The sequence below is a fragment of the Papaver somniferum genome, chromosome 10 (assembly GCF_003573695.1).
Source record: "Papaver somniferum cultivar HN1 chromosome 10, ASM357369v1, whole genome shotgun sequence".
Lineage (NCBI taxonomy): Eukaryota > Viridiplantae > Streptophyta > Magnoliopsida > Ranunculales > Papaveraceae > Papaver > Papaver somniferum.
This window is the reverse complement of record NC_039367.1, coordinates 16,837,986-16,858,247: the sequence shown is the minus strand read 5'-3', so window position 1 is coordinate 16,858,247 and position 20,262 is coordinate 16,837,986.

Here is a 20,262-nt window from a genome sequence, read left to right as displayed (position 1 = left end):
TTGAATAGAATTGATACCAAACAGATTTCTTGTTCTTTTACTGTTTGGAATACGAACCAAAGGGATTGTTCCAAGTACGTGACTTATACATAAGTCGGAGGCGTGGGAATACAGACGGAACTAGGTGAACTATAGGGTTAGTTACTTGGTCTCAACTATACGAAGTTAAGTGTAATTTTGTGTAGCGGCTTAATCCTGAGAGTATTCAATTCTGGACTAGGTCCCGGGGTTTTTCTGCATTTTTGGTTTCCTCGTTAACAAAATCTTGCTGTGTCATTTACTTTTATTTTTCGCATTATAATTGTTTTATTATAATTAAAGTAAATTACACAAACGTTAATTCATATTTACTTGATAAGCAATCCTATTGTGTTTGGTTAAGTCCGAACCTTTATATCAAGTAAACATACTTCGTTGTTGTATTGTCTCGATCTCGTATCCATAGAATATCACACGAAGTGTGAACCGATTAGTTGTATTGTCTTGACTCTGTCCATAGACAATCACTTTCGGAGAAAGGACTTATAGGTAGGAAAAGTTTTAGCTTGAGGTATATTTGGGTACCCTCGCCTTTTCAATTGGTATCAGAGCAGGCAAACACGAAAAGATCCAACAATCCGTGTTTGGTGCGATCCAACCTATAAGAATTGAATCTAATGTATGATTCAGTTAACGTTATGCAAGAGTTTGAATGCTCAAAAGTTAAAGATGTTTATACTTCGTTGACTCATGATCCAGGAGTAATGAAAACATCTATGTCTTTTTTTGAGGAAAAAGAAGATGCTGATAAAGAGTTGGTAAAACTCCTAAAGCCAATACAATCTTTGTCTTCTAAAGTGTTTATTTTAAAGACATAGTCGAATCTTCTTAAGCAGGAGATCAGAGAAAAAGACATTCAACTGAACTGTCTAGCCAAAGAGAAAATGGATCTCGCTGTCAAACTAGAAGCTCATGGTAAATCTCTTATAGATAAAGAGACACATCCTATGATTCTGACTAATGATGTTGTTGTGATTTCTTCTGATGAGGAAACTAAAAGTCTTTGCTCGACTTTTATTGATTGTGACAAAACTGGTTAATCACATCTGAAATAAATAAGGTTGACGGTAGTTTTCCTAACTACATCAAGTTAGAAGAGGATGAGAAACCAGCTTCTAGATCTACTGATGATCAAACGAAATCTTGTCCAAAAGAAACTTTGAACCGATTCCGTGTTGACTCTAAGGAATACAACTTTCAGTCACTTGACAGGAAACTTATACTTCTTCAACATACGGTGGTAAAATTTTTGAAAGAAGTTTCTTGTCTTAAAAAACTGAAAGATTATTCCTCAGTAGAAAGACAAATTATACTACATCCCAATAAGATCAACTCAAAGGAGTCAGAGGAAAGAGTTGATAATCGCTTTTGGAAAAAGGTTCCTCCGTACACATATCGAAACGGTTCTGGTTTTGATGAGGAACGGTTCTGGAAAAAGGTTACTCCGATACAACTTAGTTATACCATATGTTGTGCTTTCTCATCTTTTCGTGCTCATAATCTTTGATGGGAAAGGCACAATAAAACAGGAGCACAATTGGTTGTGTAGTTGATTATCAGAAAATCTTCTGTGAAAGTATATGAGTTGCTGCGAATCCATGGTAGTTGAAAATATTCATGTTTAACATGATTTTCCAAAATAGGTGATTTCCATTGAATTTTCGGATATGTTTAATAAACCTTCCAGCTTAGAAATCTCGGACTAAGGAAAGGTAATATATTGTCTTATATTTTCGGATTTTCCAGAGGTCTTTTGGTCCAAAAGTTGTCTCTTTTAATAGGAGAAACTTTTTCTTATCTGTATTCGAAACCCTGAGGAATCCTTTATATTCGATTATAACCGATCATGCCTCCAGTAACTCGCAGTGTCTCAAAGACTAATAGGAGAAGCTCAAAAGGTTAAGGATTGTCAAGGAATCAATACAGAGAGAAAGAAGAAAGGAATTATGTCTGGTTTTGACTCCGATAGTTCTGTTGGATCACAAGATGAGTCATGTATGTTTGCTTACAACCTTCAAGATCCAACCAAAACCAAGTGGATTCGTTCTGATAGTATGATTGACTATATCCAAGGTTTTGAGGAACTGAGAACCAATCTCATTACAACTGTTCGAAATCAAGATTGGCTCAAGGAAAAGATTGATGAAACAAAAGCTGATATAGATGATATGAAGATTCAAGTTAAAAGACTTGAAAAGAAAGAAGTGGTTGCGGACAAGTCCCTTGAGACATGCTTTAAGAGTTTGAACACTGAAGAGACCTCGGTGAATAACAGGATCACCACTGAAGATTAAGTGATGTGTTGTATTACTTAATCTAGTATAATATACATCAGTTTTTGATCTCTTTCATTGATTGTATTGGTCTATTATGAATAAAATTATTTGATTAGTAATTTTTCTTGTGATAGTTTTTGGTTTACATAGCTTGTGCTTAATTGCGTTTATCTTATTGCTATGTATGTTTATGGAATGTTTGATTTCGGTTTTACTACCTTAATATTCGATCTCATATATTATGAACCCTCATGGTTTGAGTGATTTTTGATTTAGCAGGATTAAGTTCTAGCCCTAGTAGGTAGGCTTTATCAAAGGATTATGAGGGGTTCTAATAGAAACAATATGTGAAAAAGTCACAATATGTTGAATCGGTTTTGGTTTAGCATAACAACATATATGTTTCAACGGTGTTCAACTTTTGCTTGCAATTGTTAAAACCGGTTTTCAAACTTTCTCTGGTAAAGGTTGAGGTGTGTTCTTATTATTTTGTTTATGCATAAGGATGACAACGTGGTGATATTTCGATATCAACTCTCCCTGGACGAAGATGCTATCATATTGGAGAACTGGATGCGAAATTTGAGGTAACAATCTTGTTAGTTAATTGTTTTCCTGTTTAAGAAAATCCTGAGTTTATATTATATATATATATATATATATATAGTTGTTGCTTTTGCTTAAAAAAAATTAGGTCCAATTGATATTTATTCCATGATGTGTGTGTGGATGTGTGTTTCAATTGGTTCCTGTTAAGAAAAACTATTTTTATCTTGCTTTATTGTGTGGTATCAATTGTTTAGGCTTACGAAATTTCGGCACAATTGATGTGTGTGTGATTCAATTGGTTTCGGTTAAGAAAAACAATTGTTGTCTTGCTTTTGTATAGTTTCAATGGTTTAGGCTTACAAAATTACGGTGCAATTGCGGCGCTTTTAATGTCTATGTTGTTTCAATTGCTTCCGGTTGAGGTGAATAATTATGCAAGTTGATTTATGTTGGTTTGTATGAATTATTTATGGATTAACGAAATAATATGTATACGGGATGAGTTGTTTAGTCTAATTCGATTCCGGATAAGAAACTAAGTTAATTCTGATGTTAGTTTGTCTTATCGAAGTGGGGTTTCAGTTATTCAAGTCTAATTGAATGCCTAAACAAGGAAATGCTAGTTAACTAACCTAGTACTTGGTTTGTTTAAAATTGAAAGGTCTAAGTTTATGGATAATTAGAACCTGGTGAGAAAAATGGAGTCTATCTTTATTTTGGTCTTATCGATTTAAGCGGTTGTTTTTGAACAATCGGTTTAGCAAAGGAACTAATGTGATTAGTTGTTTTTGGTTTGCTAAACTAAATGGAAAAAATTATTTCGGGAAATTGTTTCCTTGGTAACATATCAAAATAAGACTACTTGTAGTTTCGGTTTTGATATTGGTTATCAGAACATGATGTGTGGAACCCTCGCGCCTAACTCTACAGGTTTGCAAGTCTATTCTGAGATTTGTAAGATTCTTTTCGTGCGGTCCTTTATTTTTTTCGTTTCTTTTTCATTTTTGTGACAAAAAGGGGGAGAAATATCTGGAGAAAACAAGTGATACTGACATTGATTTTATATTAATTGGTATCACTAAGGAAAAGAACATTGGTACTTGAATGTTTTATCTAAAGAAAGAGTGAAAGCACAGACTAGGGCGGAGTAACATGTCATATTGATTGGTATAACAAAGAGGTGTGGATTGAATATCTACCTATCTTCCTTAGGGGGAGTATTAGCATTGTTATTATAATATCAACAACGGCATTTTCAAGGATTGAATGTAAGCAGTTTTACTGTGTTGTTGAATCGGGAATCAAGCGGAGTGTAATGAATTCTTGTAATTTGTTTATCCATATGATGTAAGAGTTTTGTCACTAAATTGACAAAGGGGGAGATTGTTAGAGCATTGCTCGGTTGAACCCACCAAGCGTTGGTATGTCAAGTTTGGTTGTCATATTTTAGTGAATCAAAACTTATATTAAGAGTCGCTTGATTATGTACTAGAGTTAAACTTCGTATAGGTTAGCTTGAAAGCATTAGGATATGAGACATTATAAGTATTGCGAAGTATTGAAGATGTGAAGAAGCAAGGAGCTACAACGGCAACAATCATCCTCCCACTTGAGGTTAGTGATATTTGACTTAAACTGTTTCATTCCTAACGTATCTTTCAAGTCGTGCATATTGAAAACATAACTGCGAAGCATATGCGAACTCTAGATAGACATAGTATTAAGGAATACAATACGAGGTTTATTGCTTAACCATTAGACTTTGTAGATAAGACATCACCATAATCATTTGAATGCTATTGTGATTATGTACGGGTATAAGGTGAGGATTTCATCTTAGGGAACAAATTTTACATGTGTTCTAAGGAAGTAAGTTCATAAACTTGTTTGTGAACCGAAAAGGGAACCGATCCTTGTAAGGGAAAGGGAACCGATCCCAGTAAGGGAAAGGGAACCGATCCTTGTAAGGGGTACAGTACATCACGGGGAACCGATCCGTGTATGGGGTGAAGCAAGTTTATAGAAGAAAGGGAAACCGATCCTATGGACATGTGCAACACATATAAGTTAGATACCATATATATGTGGGGAACCGATCCTAGTACCTAGTCAACCGAATCTTTGGGAAGCTAGTGTGACTATGCGTAGTACTCACATGGAGGTAGAACCGAAACTTGTTTTGGTAGAACCGTAAACCCATGATTGTGATTGAATGTTGGTTTGATCAATCACATAGTTCTTGAAAGTCAGATGAACCAATTTTAAACTTGTTTGGAAGTGTGGCAAATCGGTTTCAAGGTTGTAAGTATGAAAGAACTTACAAAGTAAAGATGTCGACAAACTTTGAACACGTGTTGTGAATGTTTATTTCTATAATTGTTCAAAGATATTCCTTACCGGCTAAGGGAAGAGAATCCCAGGATCGAAACATAAGTAAGTTAATAATCTTTTAATTAAGGTTATTAATTTCAGTTTGTAGGGAAATTACAGAATTAGTAATGTGCATTTACTAATTAGATTTTCCGATAGATTTCGGTTGTTATTTTTGGACAGAGCATTTCCAGGAATTATGAAAACCGAATTTGTGCTTTAATGAATATCTTGAGAATATTTTTGGTTTTGGAAATTCCTTGGTGTCCAAACTTCCTTGTCTATAAATACACGAAGTTTGCCTTTCTAGCAAACTAATCCTTCGTAACAACAAACTTCCTCTTTTGTCTTTGTTACTGGTGTAGCCGCCTATCGGAGAGGAGAGTAATCTAATAAGGTGAAATTTCTTACGGCCGCTCGTTTTAAAGTCTTCTTTGGGATTGAGAAGCTCTAGCACGACCTGTTGGTGTGAAACTAGATAATTGCGGTTTATCTTTGTTTTCGATTGATTTGATTGACTAATGGTGGTTGAAATCTGATTGCACCTAGTTTGTTTATTCTTGAAAATCTTCTCTTCTGATATAAGATTCACTCAAACTAGTTCAGAGTTTCGACATGTATCTAACTGTTGCTAGTTCTAAAGACGATCTTGTGATAATCTATTGTTAACAGACTCCGTTCTGTGCGTGATTGATCACAAGAGATTGAAGTGATTTTGTGCAGGTTTTTATTGAAGATTAAGAAGATTTGAAGACAAAGAAGATATTGAAGATCTGACTTGGGTTTTATAATCTTTGATGTGCAAAATACTTGTTTGGATAAAAGAGGATCCAATTAATAATCGGTTTATCCTTGTGGTAGATTGGATTGATTAATTGAGTAGATCGACATCAACATGGTTCTTCGGATTAAAGGTGTTGTTGGCTTAATCTTAATCGATCACCTTTGGGTGATTGAACATAAGATAGATTTAGACCCAACGAAGGAGTTTATGTTAAGATAAACGGAAGAGCCTTTGTCCGACTCATATCACTTGGTTGAAAAGAGTTGATACCAAACAGATTTCTTGTTCCTTTACTGTTTGGAATACGAACCAAATAGATTGTTCCAAGTACGTGACTTATTCATAAGTCGGAGGCGTGGGAATACAGACGGAACTAGGTGAACTATAGGGTTAGTTACTTGGTCTCAACTATACGAAGTTAAGTGTAATTTTGTCTAGCGGCTTAATCCTGAGAGTATTCAATTCTGGACTAGGTCCCGGGGTTTTTCTGCATTTGCAGTTTCCTCGTTAACGAAATCTTGCTGTGTCATTTACTTTTATTTTCCGCATTATAATTGTTTTATTATAATTAAAGTAAATTACACAAACGTTAATTCCTATTTATTTGTTAAGCAATACTAGTGTGTTTGGTTAAGTCCGAACCTTTATATCAAGTAAACATACTTCGTTGTTGTATTGTCTCGATCTCGTATCCATAGACGATCACACGAAGTGTGAACCAATTAGTTGTATTATCTCGACTCAGTCCATAGACAATCACTCTCGGAGAAAGGACTTATAGGTAGGAAAAGTTTTAGCTTGAGGTATATTTGGGTACCCTCGCCTTTTCACAAATTAACTACCGCAATTTCATATAGGTGAGACTCGGTAGACTACTCCTAGATGCTTAGTTCCTTCAGTATCCCTAAGTCTACAACGAATCATATCTACGCATGTGAATCCAAAGATAGAGTGCACTATCTTAAGTTGCTTCACCTGCTGTGAAGACTTTTGCTCTCAACTCCTTTGGATCATATCCCAAAACAGTAAAGGACTAACGTATTCCAGTTACCACCTCACTCTATACCTCCCAAACCCGACAATAGTTAGAGATAAGTTGAGTATGAAGAATCTTTCGTTTATTCAATACAAACTCCTTTGGTCAGAGATCAAACCAAGACAAACAGTATTGAAACAATCAATCTCAGTGTACAAGCTCTATCCGAGTAATTCTACAAGAGGAAGCAACTAGATAGTTTGTTTGATCTTTTCATAACTCTAATCTCTACTATAATTGCTTGTTTAGATCCCAGATAATCAAGTGTGCACGAAGTATCACAAAGATCAGAAACCAAAAAAGAAAAAGTCTTCCATTATTCAACCTTACCGCTGCACAAACAACTTGGATCCTACTAATAATCAACACATACATAAATGAAGTTTGTTAATGTTGGATGATCACTAGTAATATCTTCAGATTTTGAATCACTAGATGAAATAGTCAATCCTCAAATAAATTTGACTGGCCTTATATCATAGAGAACGACCATGGAATAATCAAGTTCAATCAAATCAATAATCGAAAACTAAAATAAAAATACAATTTAGTTTCCCACCTATTTAGATTACCCTCTTTATCCCAAAAAAAAACTAAAAACTTCTTCATCCCAGAAAACAAGCTTCTTCATCCCCGAAAAAACTATAAATGAACGAAACCAAAATATTTCACCTAATTAGATTACTCTCTTTATCAACTAGTTGGCTACCCACACAAATCGGTAGGCAATGTGTCAAAGGATGAGTTTGCAAAAATACAAGCTCCACTATTTATAGTGTTGTTTATGACCAAGGATTGTTTGGAAAAGGAGGTATTTCCTTTTCCGAAATTCACAAAATATATTAAAAAATATTATTTTTTGAATAGAATACCAACTATATTCCAAACATAAATTGAATTCATTTTTAGTTGACAACTAATAATAGCCAGCATACTTTCATATATTTTACTAATATAGTAACTAGACATGCGCAAACCTCTGGGATATGGTAAGCATATATTTTCGAATATCTTAAAATATATTTGAAATTCGATTGTAGGATTTCGCCTTGAGAATTAAGGAAAATACTTGAACATTAAGTAATAAGAGTTTAGTTTATGTTCAAGTTATTACGTCAACATTTTGTGAACATTCCAAGTTCAACCCGAATACATCTCGATGTTTCTACAAACCCAAAGATCACCAAACATATCGAAAATGCAAAACTCATATTAAACTTCAAACGAGATTGTTCAGGGATTGGTCATGTATTTGGGATAGCTCGTTGCCACAAGGGATCGGTACTGAACTCTCTTTCAACTATAAAACAGAATTTCACAAGTCTACTTCTTTAAAGTATGTTTATGATATATCTTTATATATAATCTCAAGGTTTGAATTCATTTTGAAATCCCAAACACGTTAAATAATAACAATTTACCAATTAGTGTAGCATCGCTTCACAAAGCCTATAGATAAACTATATACTTGGTAACTCCATATACCAAAGTTATATAATATTATGTATTTCCTTTATACTTTGATCATAGTATAATGATCAAATCATTGTATCAGGAACAAGTAAACTAATTGTACTTTGAATATTACTAGGGTATCACCCCAATGCAATTGATTCCCCTAGATGACGTCTTTTACAAGCTTATTAGTTTCTTTTGCTTCAACCTAAGTGAAGAATTTTAACTATTCTCCCTCTAACAAATAGCCTATTAATTTCCTTCAGAAATATATTCACTCAAGGTAATGAACACCTGTTTACTTATGAGGGATCTTCAAGGAAACGAAGATATCAATCAAACCTCGACAATTATAATAGCTTACCCTCTTCAAAATTTTGATAGAGGCCTAATTAATTTTACCTCACAAGAACAATCTAAACAAAACAAAGAAGTGTTTTAGATGTTTATATCTTGTGGAATCACAAAGTCTGACACGAAGAGTACTCTGTGATTTCTACATATCTTGTTCTTGATCCATAGTTCGAGAATCAACAATCAATAATATCAAATCTGGATAACAAATAACTATCAGGTAAAAGATAGTCTAACGGGACTTCATGAATCCCTCGGTGAATACTTTAAAATTCGTAACCTAATACAGTTTTTCAGAGGAAACCTAAATCTTTTGAGGACGCCACTAGCCGCAACTAAGACACATAAGTGCCAGGACTGGAATTTTAGTGTGCAGGGAGTCCTATATTTATATTAATGAACATGGCTTGGCAGCTCACAAACAAATTTGAGTTCGTGAGCTTGTTTCCATGTTTACGGATTACTTTGTTACTAAGCAATCTTAACTTCTCCATACATATTGATCATGTAAGCATGTGAGAATTTTCCTTGAATCACAAACAATGCATGTGCAACCATATAATAGTCGACATACGCGTTTTGCACAAAGTTGTCAACCCAATAACATTGGTTAAGGTGTTCGGGAACCAACATGTTGAGGTATACATATTCATAAGACTAAAACAGTTCGTGAATTGTCCAAAATAGTTCGTGAATATTTTGTCGCCTCGGAACTCAGGATCCTTTTGTATTGATAGCTTCGCGAACTGTCCAAATCAGTTCGCCTACTCAATTACAAAAAGTCTACGGATAAGTCTTAAAATTAACCAGTTCAAGAACTGTATAAATCAGTTTGTGTACTATAAAAATAAAAAGTACCTAGAGAAGTCTCAAAACCAACCAATTTGCGAACCAAGCAAATCATTTCGTAAACACTATTTAATTAGAGAAAATACATTAAGTCTTTGGTGTTTATAAATTTAAGTTCGTGAACTAAGAAAATCAGTCCGTGAACATAAAAACTAACTTGACGACTCCTTATGAACTCAATATGAATTTGTTTGAACAATAAATTGCTCTCAACCTATTATCTAATATGTTATATGAAAACGCGGGGATACCAAAATACACCACCAACTTTTTCTTAGGAAATCTGTATGGACAAACTCAACACAGTTCTTAGAATTCAACTCAGTCAAGGAATAATATCTAAATCTCTCTCTCTCTCTCTCTCTATCTCTTGCAATTAGAACGTTTACAGAACCAAGTCCGTGAACCTAATTACAAAGAGATTACTTGGATGGTACCAAAGACCAATGTCCAAGAATCAATCAAGCCGTATCTAACAAACAAGATCGGATGTATCTACTATGATTGATTAACGCACAACCTGTGATATTTGAAAAAGCGGGGGTCTAACAACCACACCCAATATTTTGCTTAGCAATCTGTATGGACAAACTCCAATATACTTTCTAGAGAATCAACTAGATAGTCAGACTCAATCTAGAGAAAAGTATATCAAAGAGTTTATATCTCAATCTCTCGATTTGATCTTTACCCGAGTAAATAGAAATCTGCGAGTCTTTATCAAAGAGAGATAACTTGGATGGTACCAAAGACCAATATCCAAGTATCAATCAATTTAAATCAACAACCCAAAAGGTCGGATATTCTAATTGATTGATTCTAATGCACAACCTGTGATATTTCAATTATAAAGATAAACAATATAATGCGGAATAAAAATAACACAAACACCAGAATTTTGTAAACGAGGAAACCGCAAATGCAGAAAATTCCCGGGACCTAGTCCAGATTGAACACACACTGTATTAAGCCGTTACAGACACTAGCCTACTCCAATCTAACTTCAGATTGGACTGTAGTTGAACCCCAATCAATCTCCCACTGATCCAAGGTACAGTTATGCTCCTACGCCTCTGATCCCAGCAGGACACTGCGCACTTGATTCCCTTAGCTGATCTCACCCACAACTAAGAGTTGCTACGACCCAAAATACTATGGTGATATGTATCACTCCCCCTTATTCAATACTCCATCTCACATGGAAACCACTCCCCCTTACACAATGATCCGAAAACCATATGTATTTGTAGTGTGAACTACATATTAATTCTCTCCCTTTTTATCAATAAAATTGGCAAAGGTACAAGAACGGGATCATAATGAAATGCCCGTAAGAGACATTTCATGACTAAAAGAAAATACATACCATCTAATTTAGATGCAATCATATAGACGAAGCTAATAGCATTCATCAAGGAGTTTAAATATACAAGATAACCCCTCTAATATTCCACAGCCGCACACCCCTCAAGATATTACCATTAAGCACAAGTTCAAAAGAACTTTCCCCCATAAAATGTCATTCCCGAAAGAACAACAAGAGCGACCTTAATTTCAAAAGAAAAGAAGGATTTCTTTGGACATGACAAATCACATACAAATATGAATTTGAATCCAAAATACTCAATTAAATTAACCACAAGAGAACCCATGGTTTATTTAATCGGAATACACAATCAAACTAATCACAAGAGTAATCAATTTAATTGATCATGCTCGACATAAGAAAACTTATGGAGACTCAAAATTACTCAATTAGATTAATCACAAGAGAACTCATAAATAATCTAATCGGCATACATAACCAAATTAACCACAAAAATTAATCAATTCAGTTGTAATGCTCTACATAGGAGAATTTATGGAGCAATTACTAAGTTAATCATAAGAAATAATCAACTCAGTCAATAGTGCTCAACATAAGAAACTTACGGAGCCATAAATAAATAACCAAACAAGATGATTAATTTAGTTGAAACTTCTCGACGTAAAGTACCTCACGGAACAATAACTTAGTCGATAAAGCTCAACATAAGACACTTTATGGAACAACACAGTATATACACAAAAAATTGTGGATCATAGATCGACCTAATACCGTGGAATAATCAAGGACTCATTCTATTTTCCATCACTATTTGCACAACGACATTCAATAGACATAATCCCTGAACACAAAAGATTTTAACCTATCTTCCATCAATAATTGACATAATAGGCTTAACTTTTGTATTTGTCAAAAGTCCATTCATTCTTTTATCAATACGTGAATATCGACTTACGAAATACTTTACTTTTGGAAAGGTATGGGATAATCATAGTTCACAGACGCAAACACACATATCCCATAAAAAATTGCAATATAAGAAACCATAAAAATTAATACTGCAATAATCATCTTTCAAACATTTTTTTAGAATTTAAATAAATAAACCTAAAAACATGAAGATGAAAACGCCTAGCTATGTGAAATCACAATAATGGCTATTCCAAACTCTAGTAATCCTTCTCAAAAATAAGAATAAATTTTCATAAGAAGTTTCCTAGGCATCAAGACAAACTCGTAATGCACATACAATATGATCTGTCCTTACAGGGTAGAATCAATCTTTTTCGCATGGATTTACACCAATAATAACTACAAAAGGCGTATAAAAAGATTTTCTTAACAAAGAAGAGCATACAAAGTCAATAACGACCATGCACCATAGTTCACAAAGGATGATTGTGAACATTCAAGAATTCCATTGCACTGCGTACTACTTTCCATTCTTGAACTTCCTTCTTTGTGATTCACCAATAACATTCTTGTAAAAGCTAAAAATTAGCTTAGAAGATTAGTACTCCAAGAATCCAAGTGCCCAAGTTCAAGATAAGTGGAACAAGTGCAACAAAATGGAGCAAAATACTAAAAAACAAGAGACATGACAAATACCAATCTTAACTCATCCAAATTCAAGGTTTCTCATCTCTATTTTTAATATAATTCAAATAGGAAGAGAATGCAAAAAGAATGAGGTCAATCCGAGTTCGGACGAAGAAGTTACGGCCAAAACAAGTTTACCGAATATCGACGTCAAGTATGCATACGGGTTTGCAAACGAATTTTCGTATCCTGGAGCAGTATGCAGACGTGGTTTGCGAACTTAAACACCTGGATTTTGGTTTTAAATGATGTTGTGCACACTTGGTATGTGTACCATGAATTCCAAACATCTCGAACTAATGTTTTCAAACCTAAACATTTAAGAACCTTAAACACGGATCAAGTTAGGTAGAAATGAACGATAATCAAGTTATATGGATCATTATAAATACTCAAACAAGTAAAACATAAAACTTGCTCAAGTTTATAGACATTCATTTTTAGAAAAGTCCAATTGAATTCTACAGCCTTGCCAAATATAATCTGTGCGCCCCAGTTGTTGTGCTTCCCTCACCATATACATAGCAGGGAATTTCTTGGTGAGGATGCACTTTCAACACAAACAAGTTATGTTGAGGTGAACAATGTCTTGCTCACCATGGCACCAAGAAAGAGTTTCTTTCCAACAACTCTTAAATCTTGTAGTGTTGAGAAACACCCAAGGAACTGATTTTATAAGTCTATCAAAGAACTTCAAGAGAACCCAAAAAGATTTGTGTTTCTGATTTCTTGTTTTCCAACTTATAGAAAACAGTTTCTGCAGATAGTTTTTAGTAATGCGAAGGGAAACTCTTTTGATAAAAAGAGACGTCCTATATTCTTCATAAAAGAAGACAGTACTACTATCTTTATAGGAAGTATCAAGAATTAAGCAACGAATCAATTCATGCCTTGAGGTGATACACTCAGATGACTGAGATTTAAACTTCTCTTGTAATTCGTTTAGTTTATCACAACTAATTAGATTACGTAGAGGAGGAGCATTGCTCTCACTGATTAGTAAATAAATATCAACCTCAACATGAATTATTCATCATAACTTGATTTAGCCCGTCAAGAGATTCTTGCTCTTTCTGGAGGTATAACTCAACATCAAAAGATAAGCTCTCAAGCTTCTTTTCAAGCCCTGAAAACACTTCAAGGGATTTTAAACCTGGTGGAGGTTTAGATAGAATTTCTTCTACAAATTTTATTAAATCAGTCGTGGAAGAGAATTTTGAAATCCCTGGATCTGGTGGTGCATTTATTGAGATAGCACTACTGTCCATAGAGTCAGATCGCTACAAACACAGACCTGTAAGGTCTTGAACGTGTTTGCCTGCTCTGATACCAATTGAAAAAGCGGGGGTCTAACAACCACACCCAATATTTTGCTTAGCAATCTGTATGGAAAAAATCCAATATACTTTCTAGAGAACCAACAACACAGTCAGACTCAATCTAGAGAAAAGTATATCAAAGAGTTTATATCTCAATCTCTCGATTTGATTTACTCAAGCAAATAGAAATCTGCGAGTCTTTATCAAAGAGAGATAACTTGGATGGTACCAAAGACCAATATCCAAGTATCAATCAATTTAAATCAACAACCCAAAAGGTCGGGTATTCTAATTGATTGATTCTAACGCACAACCTGTGATATTTCAATTCTAAAGATAAACAATATGATGGGAATAAAAATAACACAGACACCAGAATTTTATTAACGAGGAAACCGTAAATACAGAAAACCCCCGGGACCTAGTTGATGTGTTCTCAAAAGTGTTGTAGTAGTGGTAAATAATAGGTTCTTTTCAGACTTGTGAAGGAAATGGAATTTTTAGATTTGATAAAAATATATATACAAAAATATTAACAATGGGCGAGAGGTACTGGGACTAAGGATTTGGCTGAATTCACTGCACAGGGTTCATTCATATATTCTTTGACAATTAAAACTCAATAAAATTAACACAGACTCTGATTTTTCCAAGATAGATTCTCAAAACATCGATTGTAAGTCCTAAGCATGATGTATCAAAACACCTAAGCTAAGCATACATCATCAAATTAAATAACAACCAATTAATTCAAATCATATTTCAATTTTAAATTAATGCAAAAGTCATAAAAAAGAATAAAATAAATTTACCCGTGTATGAAATTCACCCTCCTCCGTCGTCCCAGTGTTGGGTTTAGCTCATCATGATAAAAACACGCTCAAAATATTTATTTATTTCTCAAATGGTGTTTACAATGAAGAGAAAAGGAAAAAATGGTGTAAAACTGTAATCTGCGACGCACAAAAAGCGTCACAGAATGAACGATAAAACACAAGTGCTGCTGTTCTTTAGACTGCACTACGACCCACGCATGTGCCTCTTAGACACCGTTGATAAACCACTGTCCTTGCAAGTCCGTTCTTCGTGTTCTTGGTGTTCTTCATCATCAGCAGCAGCAGAAACAAAGTTTCATCAACTCTTGATTTCTGCTTCTCTGGACCTCCTCTCGACCCCAAACTCTCGACACCCTCTCTAGTAGACCCAAAGAGCCTATTTATACCCAACAACAGCTCCAAATCTCGCCAATAACTCCAATATAATTCTTCATTATGCGGGCAGTGAATAACAATATTTTCCGAATATTTTCTTACCAAACTTGGAATTTCTTGCGTAAACTTCCTCCCTCCACGCTCCAAATCGATTCTTCACGACCCAAAGTGATGCTCGAGCCATTCCACATCATCAGAACACGTCCATAACTCTCCATGACGCGTTATTATCATCCTCCAGTGCATGCTTTCCCTGTTTTGAACTCGAGAATCAAAACACGTATTCCAGCCAAATTTGATCGAAACCACCACCCAAACTTTGTTCCTTATGCCAAATCACATCTTTATGCCAATTTTCAGCGATTGAATCGCACTCTAACCCATTCATTTTGACAATCAAAATTCTGCCAGTTGAAAACTTCATTTCCCGCCAAAAACACAAATTCAAATTGTTGAAGAAGGTGCCCCTTATCCAGAGTGCTGGGGTGCGAATATAAATTGGGGTGGAAATAGTAATTTTTCTGGGTTCCTCCGGGACATTTCTGGGACGCTTCCGGTGCATTTCTGGGGTGCCTACGGTACATTTCTCCGGGGTGTAAAACACTGGTTTTTGAGCCCATTTCGCCGCAAGGGCTTATTTCTCTAAAAATTCCTACAAGAACACAAAATAACACAATAAGTACTTAATCGAGTCTAACAATACAGAACATTGAGAACAAAATAGACACATAAATGCGTCTATCAAATACCCCCAAACTTATTATTTGCTAGTCCCGAGAAAATCAAAACTACAAAATAAAATAGTGACCGAGTTAATCTCGGGAAGGTTTACTAGAGGTTTACCCACAAAACCTTTACTCCAGACCCTAGATATCTACGCAGAACCTTGGAAGGCACTAAAGAACCTCATTGGTTGGCATACTTATTGCTTATGGGAGGAAGAACCCTGATGCGAAATTCCAATTGATGTACACGATTTTGCACTCAAGCATACTAAAATTCATATAAGTGACAGAGCTCTACTAAGATAGTTTCACTATGGACATCATACTCGGAGTCAAACTAATCACATGAAAAGATCAAGAAGATGGAAAAAGAAAAATGTACATGGTTGAAAAGTGAAAGGTGTTTCCCATATCTGTCTGAAGGCCTCTGCCAAGATGAGCCTAACCTAAATGACTGAGATACCGGTCTGACTAATATCAACGCACTGGCATATACAAGGGAACCAGTGGTCAATAATCCTAACTCTAGGTCAACACAACTGGTATATACAAGGGTACCAGTGGTCGACTTTATTGAATTTTATTCCGTTTGGTCTAATGGTCAGGTCTCAATTTTTCTTTTTCTTTCTTTTTCATTTTTTTTTTGAGGTATCTCTTATCACTCTATTTCATCCTAGCAATGGTAACAACTTGAATCGTGTGCCCCACCAAATCACTTAAAATAAAATAAAATAAAAATAGAAAGCGAAAAGGACTCAACGAGATATGGTGAAACTATCATGTTATTTCTAACACCTGAGCTCTGTGCTTTTATGAATAGACTCTTCTAGATGTTTCCATCTTATCAGATTGGTTCCTCAACTCCTATAACCAAGATGTTCCCAACCACTTAGATTGGTTAGTGCAAACCTTAATAGGCAAAATTTTCTAGGCTCAGGAGTTTATTAGTTGCAACTAAAAAGTTTCTACCATACCCCCAAACTTAAATCTAACATTGTCCTCAATGTTCTAAAGATGAAATTAAAAGAATGAACAATGAGAAACTGTTACCATTTGAAGAAAAAGAGTTAAGGAAGGATATTACCGTGTTGCATGAGATTGGGTTACCTCCCAAGAAGTGTTAAGTTTAAAGTCTTCAGCCAGACTTAGGAAAGGATTAGTCAACTCGAACCATAAAGTAACAGTCGAAATAACTGTGGGTCTTCAAAACTAAATAGAGCTGACCAAAGGAAACTACAATAACCCAAGAAAGTGAACAAGAATAACATGCCCTTATCTAGTTTCCTGATTAAGATATTTATATCTAATTGTGGTTCAGGTTCAGGTTCTATGAAAGGGTCTAAATAAAATATTTTCCTCGGATGCATTTCCTCATAGGTTGGATCCAAATTATTAGGTCCTAGAGTCTGGAAAAACTCAAATAAGAACTTAGAATCACAAAATAATAATAACCTAAATAACTGAGGATCCTCTAAGTCAATCAGGTTTGACTTACGTAATTGACCACAGTGAGAGTAGTGGCCATTCTTAAGCAAATGTGTCGATTCTAATTTCCTAAGGCATTTATGTTTAGTCTCACAACTTAATATTCGACACATTTGAGATCTATATGTTCCCACATTTGGAAGAAAACTATTTGGTGGGAAAACAAAATCAATCTTGGTATTATTTCCTGGGTTAACCACATCAACCAGAGGATGGGTTTCCAACAGTTGAGACTCTTGTTGGATATCATTAGGTTCTGGAAAATGAGTATGAAGATAATCTTGTAAGATGGTTGAGGCATTGATGTCAGTTCCCAAGTGAGGGACCTTACTAAGAGTTAAAGCACATGGAGGATGATACTCACCCCCAAACTTAGAGTTTTCAGTGTCTCTAGATAGACTAGTCACAACTTCCCTAATTTGTAGGTCATCAGATTCTTGAAAATGGGCAATTGATTATTCTAAGTTGTAATCTTGCGGTGCATCCTCACTCACCTCTACGAGTTCATCTAAGACTATTGTTTCTAAATCGTATGACTCTAAAACAGTATTCTCAGGATAAACCGGTTCCTCTAAACCTTTCTTGGTTTCGTAAAAAAGACATACTACATCGTCTGAAACGGGGGTATCTCTAGTCAAATCCTCGTCCTTTTGAATATGTGAATAATTTTTAAAATTATTAGGATCTGAACCAGAAATAATATAATCATTATAAGGCTCAACTGGGGTAACAAATTCTTGATCACTATTCCCACACATTTCCGATTCTTCATCAGCACTATCTTCATCATCATAATATAATTTTTGACATTTAATAATTCTCAATCTTTGTTCCAAACTAGGCGGTCTATTTTTATAATACTTCTCGTAGATCGTTAGAGGTGATTCATCGCTAACCGTTGGAACATCCCAATGTCGTTTCCCTTGCATATATTCACCAAGAGTCATTTTCGAAGACGTCTCTTGATGATGAGAATTTCTACTCATATATTCTCGTAACGTCATCTCAGGTGGCGTCTCCTGAAAAGGATTCATCACCGAGGAAACACAAACTACAGAGGAATTCTACACAATCACAAACAAGGCTGACTCGACCAAATCAAACCTATAAATTCTAGCAAACAAAAAGCATGATGGCTCCACTTAGATTGTTTCTAGACCAGCTTCTATCTTTCGAAAGGGAATTCGTTGCAATTTGAGCAAACCCCTCTGGAATCAATCCGAGTCAAAGTAAGTTGAATAGAGGCGAGGGAAGCTTAGTGGAGCTTTGATACCCAAGGCCTCACCGCTATCACAAGGCGGCGCAGTCACGCATTCAACTCATAGAAACCATCATGAACTTCGAGGTGTGCTTAAGAAAGTAACCAATATCCTTCAAAAAAAATTCCTAATAAGCGCGTTACCCTATCGGTCTCGTTCTAATCAAATTTTAAGCTTGGGTTCGCGTTAGGTTTCGTTTTCCTAAGGCGGGCAAGAAGGGAGCGGTGATGAAATCCGAACCCTTATCTTGTATTGGCCAGGCCTTGCCCTTTACTAGGAATTTAAAAACATTCCAAATTCGTCCTCAATCAATGAATCACCTTAAGGAATACAGTAACTCGCTTAAAGGAGATTCGCGAGTGTTTCGATGGACTTACCTCCCGTACCAGACGGGGGATGAACCACTGTAGTTGACTCGGGCCACGACTCCTATGCCGTGTGCGAACCCGAGGGGCCGAGACGATATAATAATCGTCGTCCTTCTCTGCAAACAGTTTGTATTTAAGGGTACCCTTCCGTAGGGTTTAAAAAAATAAATAAAAATAATGTCCCGATTGTCCTGTCCAAAGAAAAGAAAAAAAAATAAAAAAAAAATAGTAATAATTACAAAAAAAATAAAAATGGAAAGTCTCTTAAAAAAAAAAAAAAATTATCTTTTCTTTTTTTTTTGTTTTGCTTTGTCTTTTTTCCTTCTCTTTTAGCTTTAAGCTTTGATTCCAAGGTCTTTAGTATCCAACTTCAAACCTGTAATACAAATACATACCAAAGAGACGTAAAAAGAACAAATGGAAATAATCAAAAAAATAAAAATAAAAACCTAAAAATTATACCTAAACACAAATCCGCGTCGGCGGCGCCAAAATTTGATATGTTCTCAAAAGTATTGTAGTAGTGGTAAATAATAGGTTCTTTTCAGACTTGTGAAGGAAATGGAATTTTTAGATTTGATAAAAATATATATACAAAAATATTAACAATGGGCGAGAGGTACTGGGACTAAGGATTTGGCTGAATTCACTACACAGGGTTCATTCATATATTCTTTGACGATTAAAACTCAATAAAATTAACACAGACTCTGATTTTTCCAAGATAGATTCTCAAAACATCGATTGTAAGTCCTAAGCATGATGTATCAAAACACCTAAGCTAAGCATACATCATCAAATTAAATAACAACCAATTAATTCAAATCATATTTCATTTTTAAATTAATGCAACAGTCATAAAAAAGAATAAAATAAATTTACCCGTGTATGAAATTCACCCTCCTCCGTCGTCCCAGTGTTGGGTTTAGCTCATCATGATAAAAACACGCTCAAAATATTTATTTATTTCTCAAATGGTGTTTACAATGAAGAGAAAAGGAGAAAATGGTGTAAAACTGTAATCTGCGACGCACAAAAAGCGTCACAGAATGAACGATAAAACACAAGTGCTGCTGTTCTTTAGACTGCACTGCGACCCACGCATGTGCCTCTTAGACACTGTTGATAAACCACTGTCCTTGCAAGTCCGTTCTTCGTGTTCTTGGTGTTCTTCATCATCAGCAGCAGCAGAAACAAAGTTTCATCAACTCTTGATTTCTGCTTCTCTGGACCTCCTCTCGACCCCAAACTCTCGAC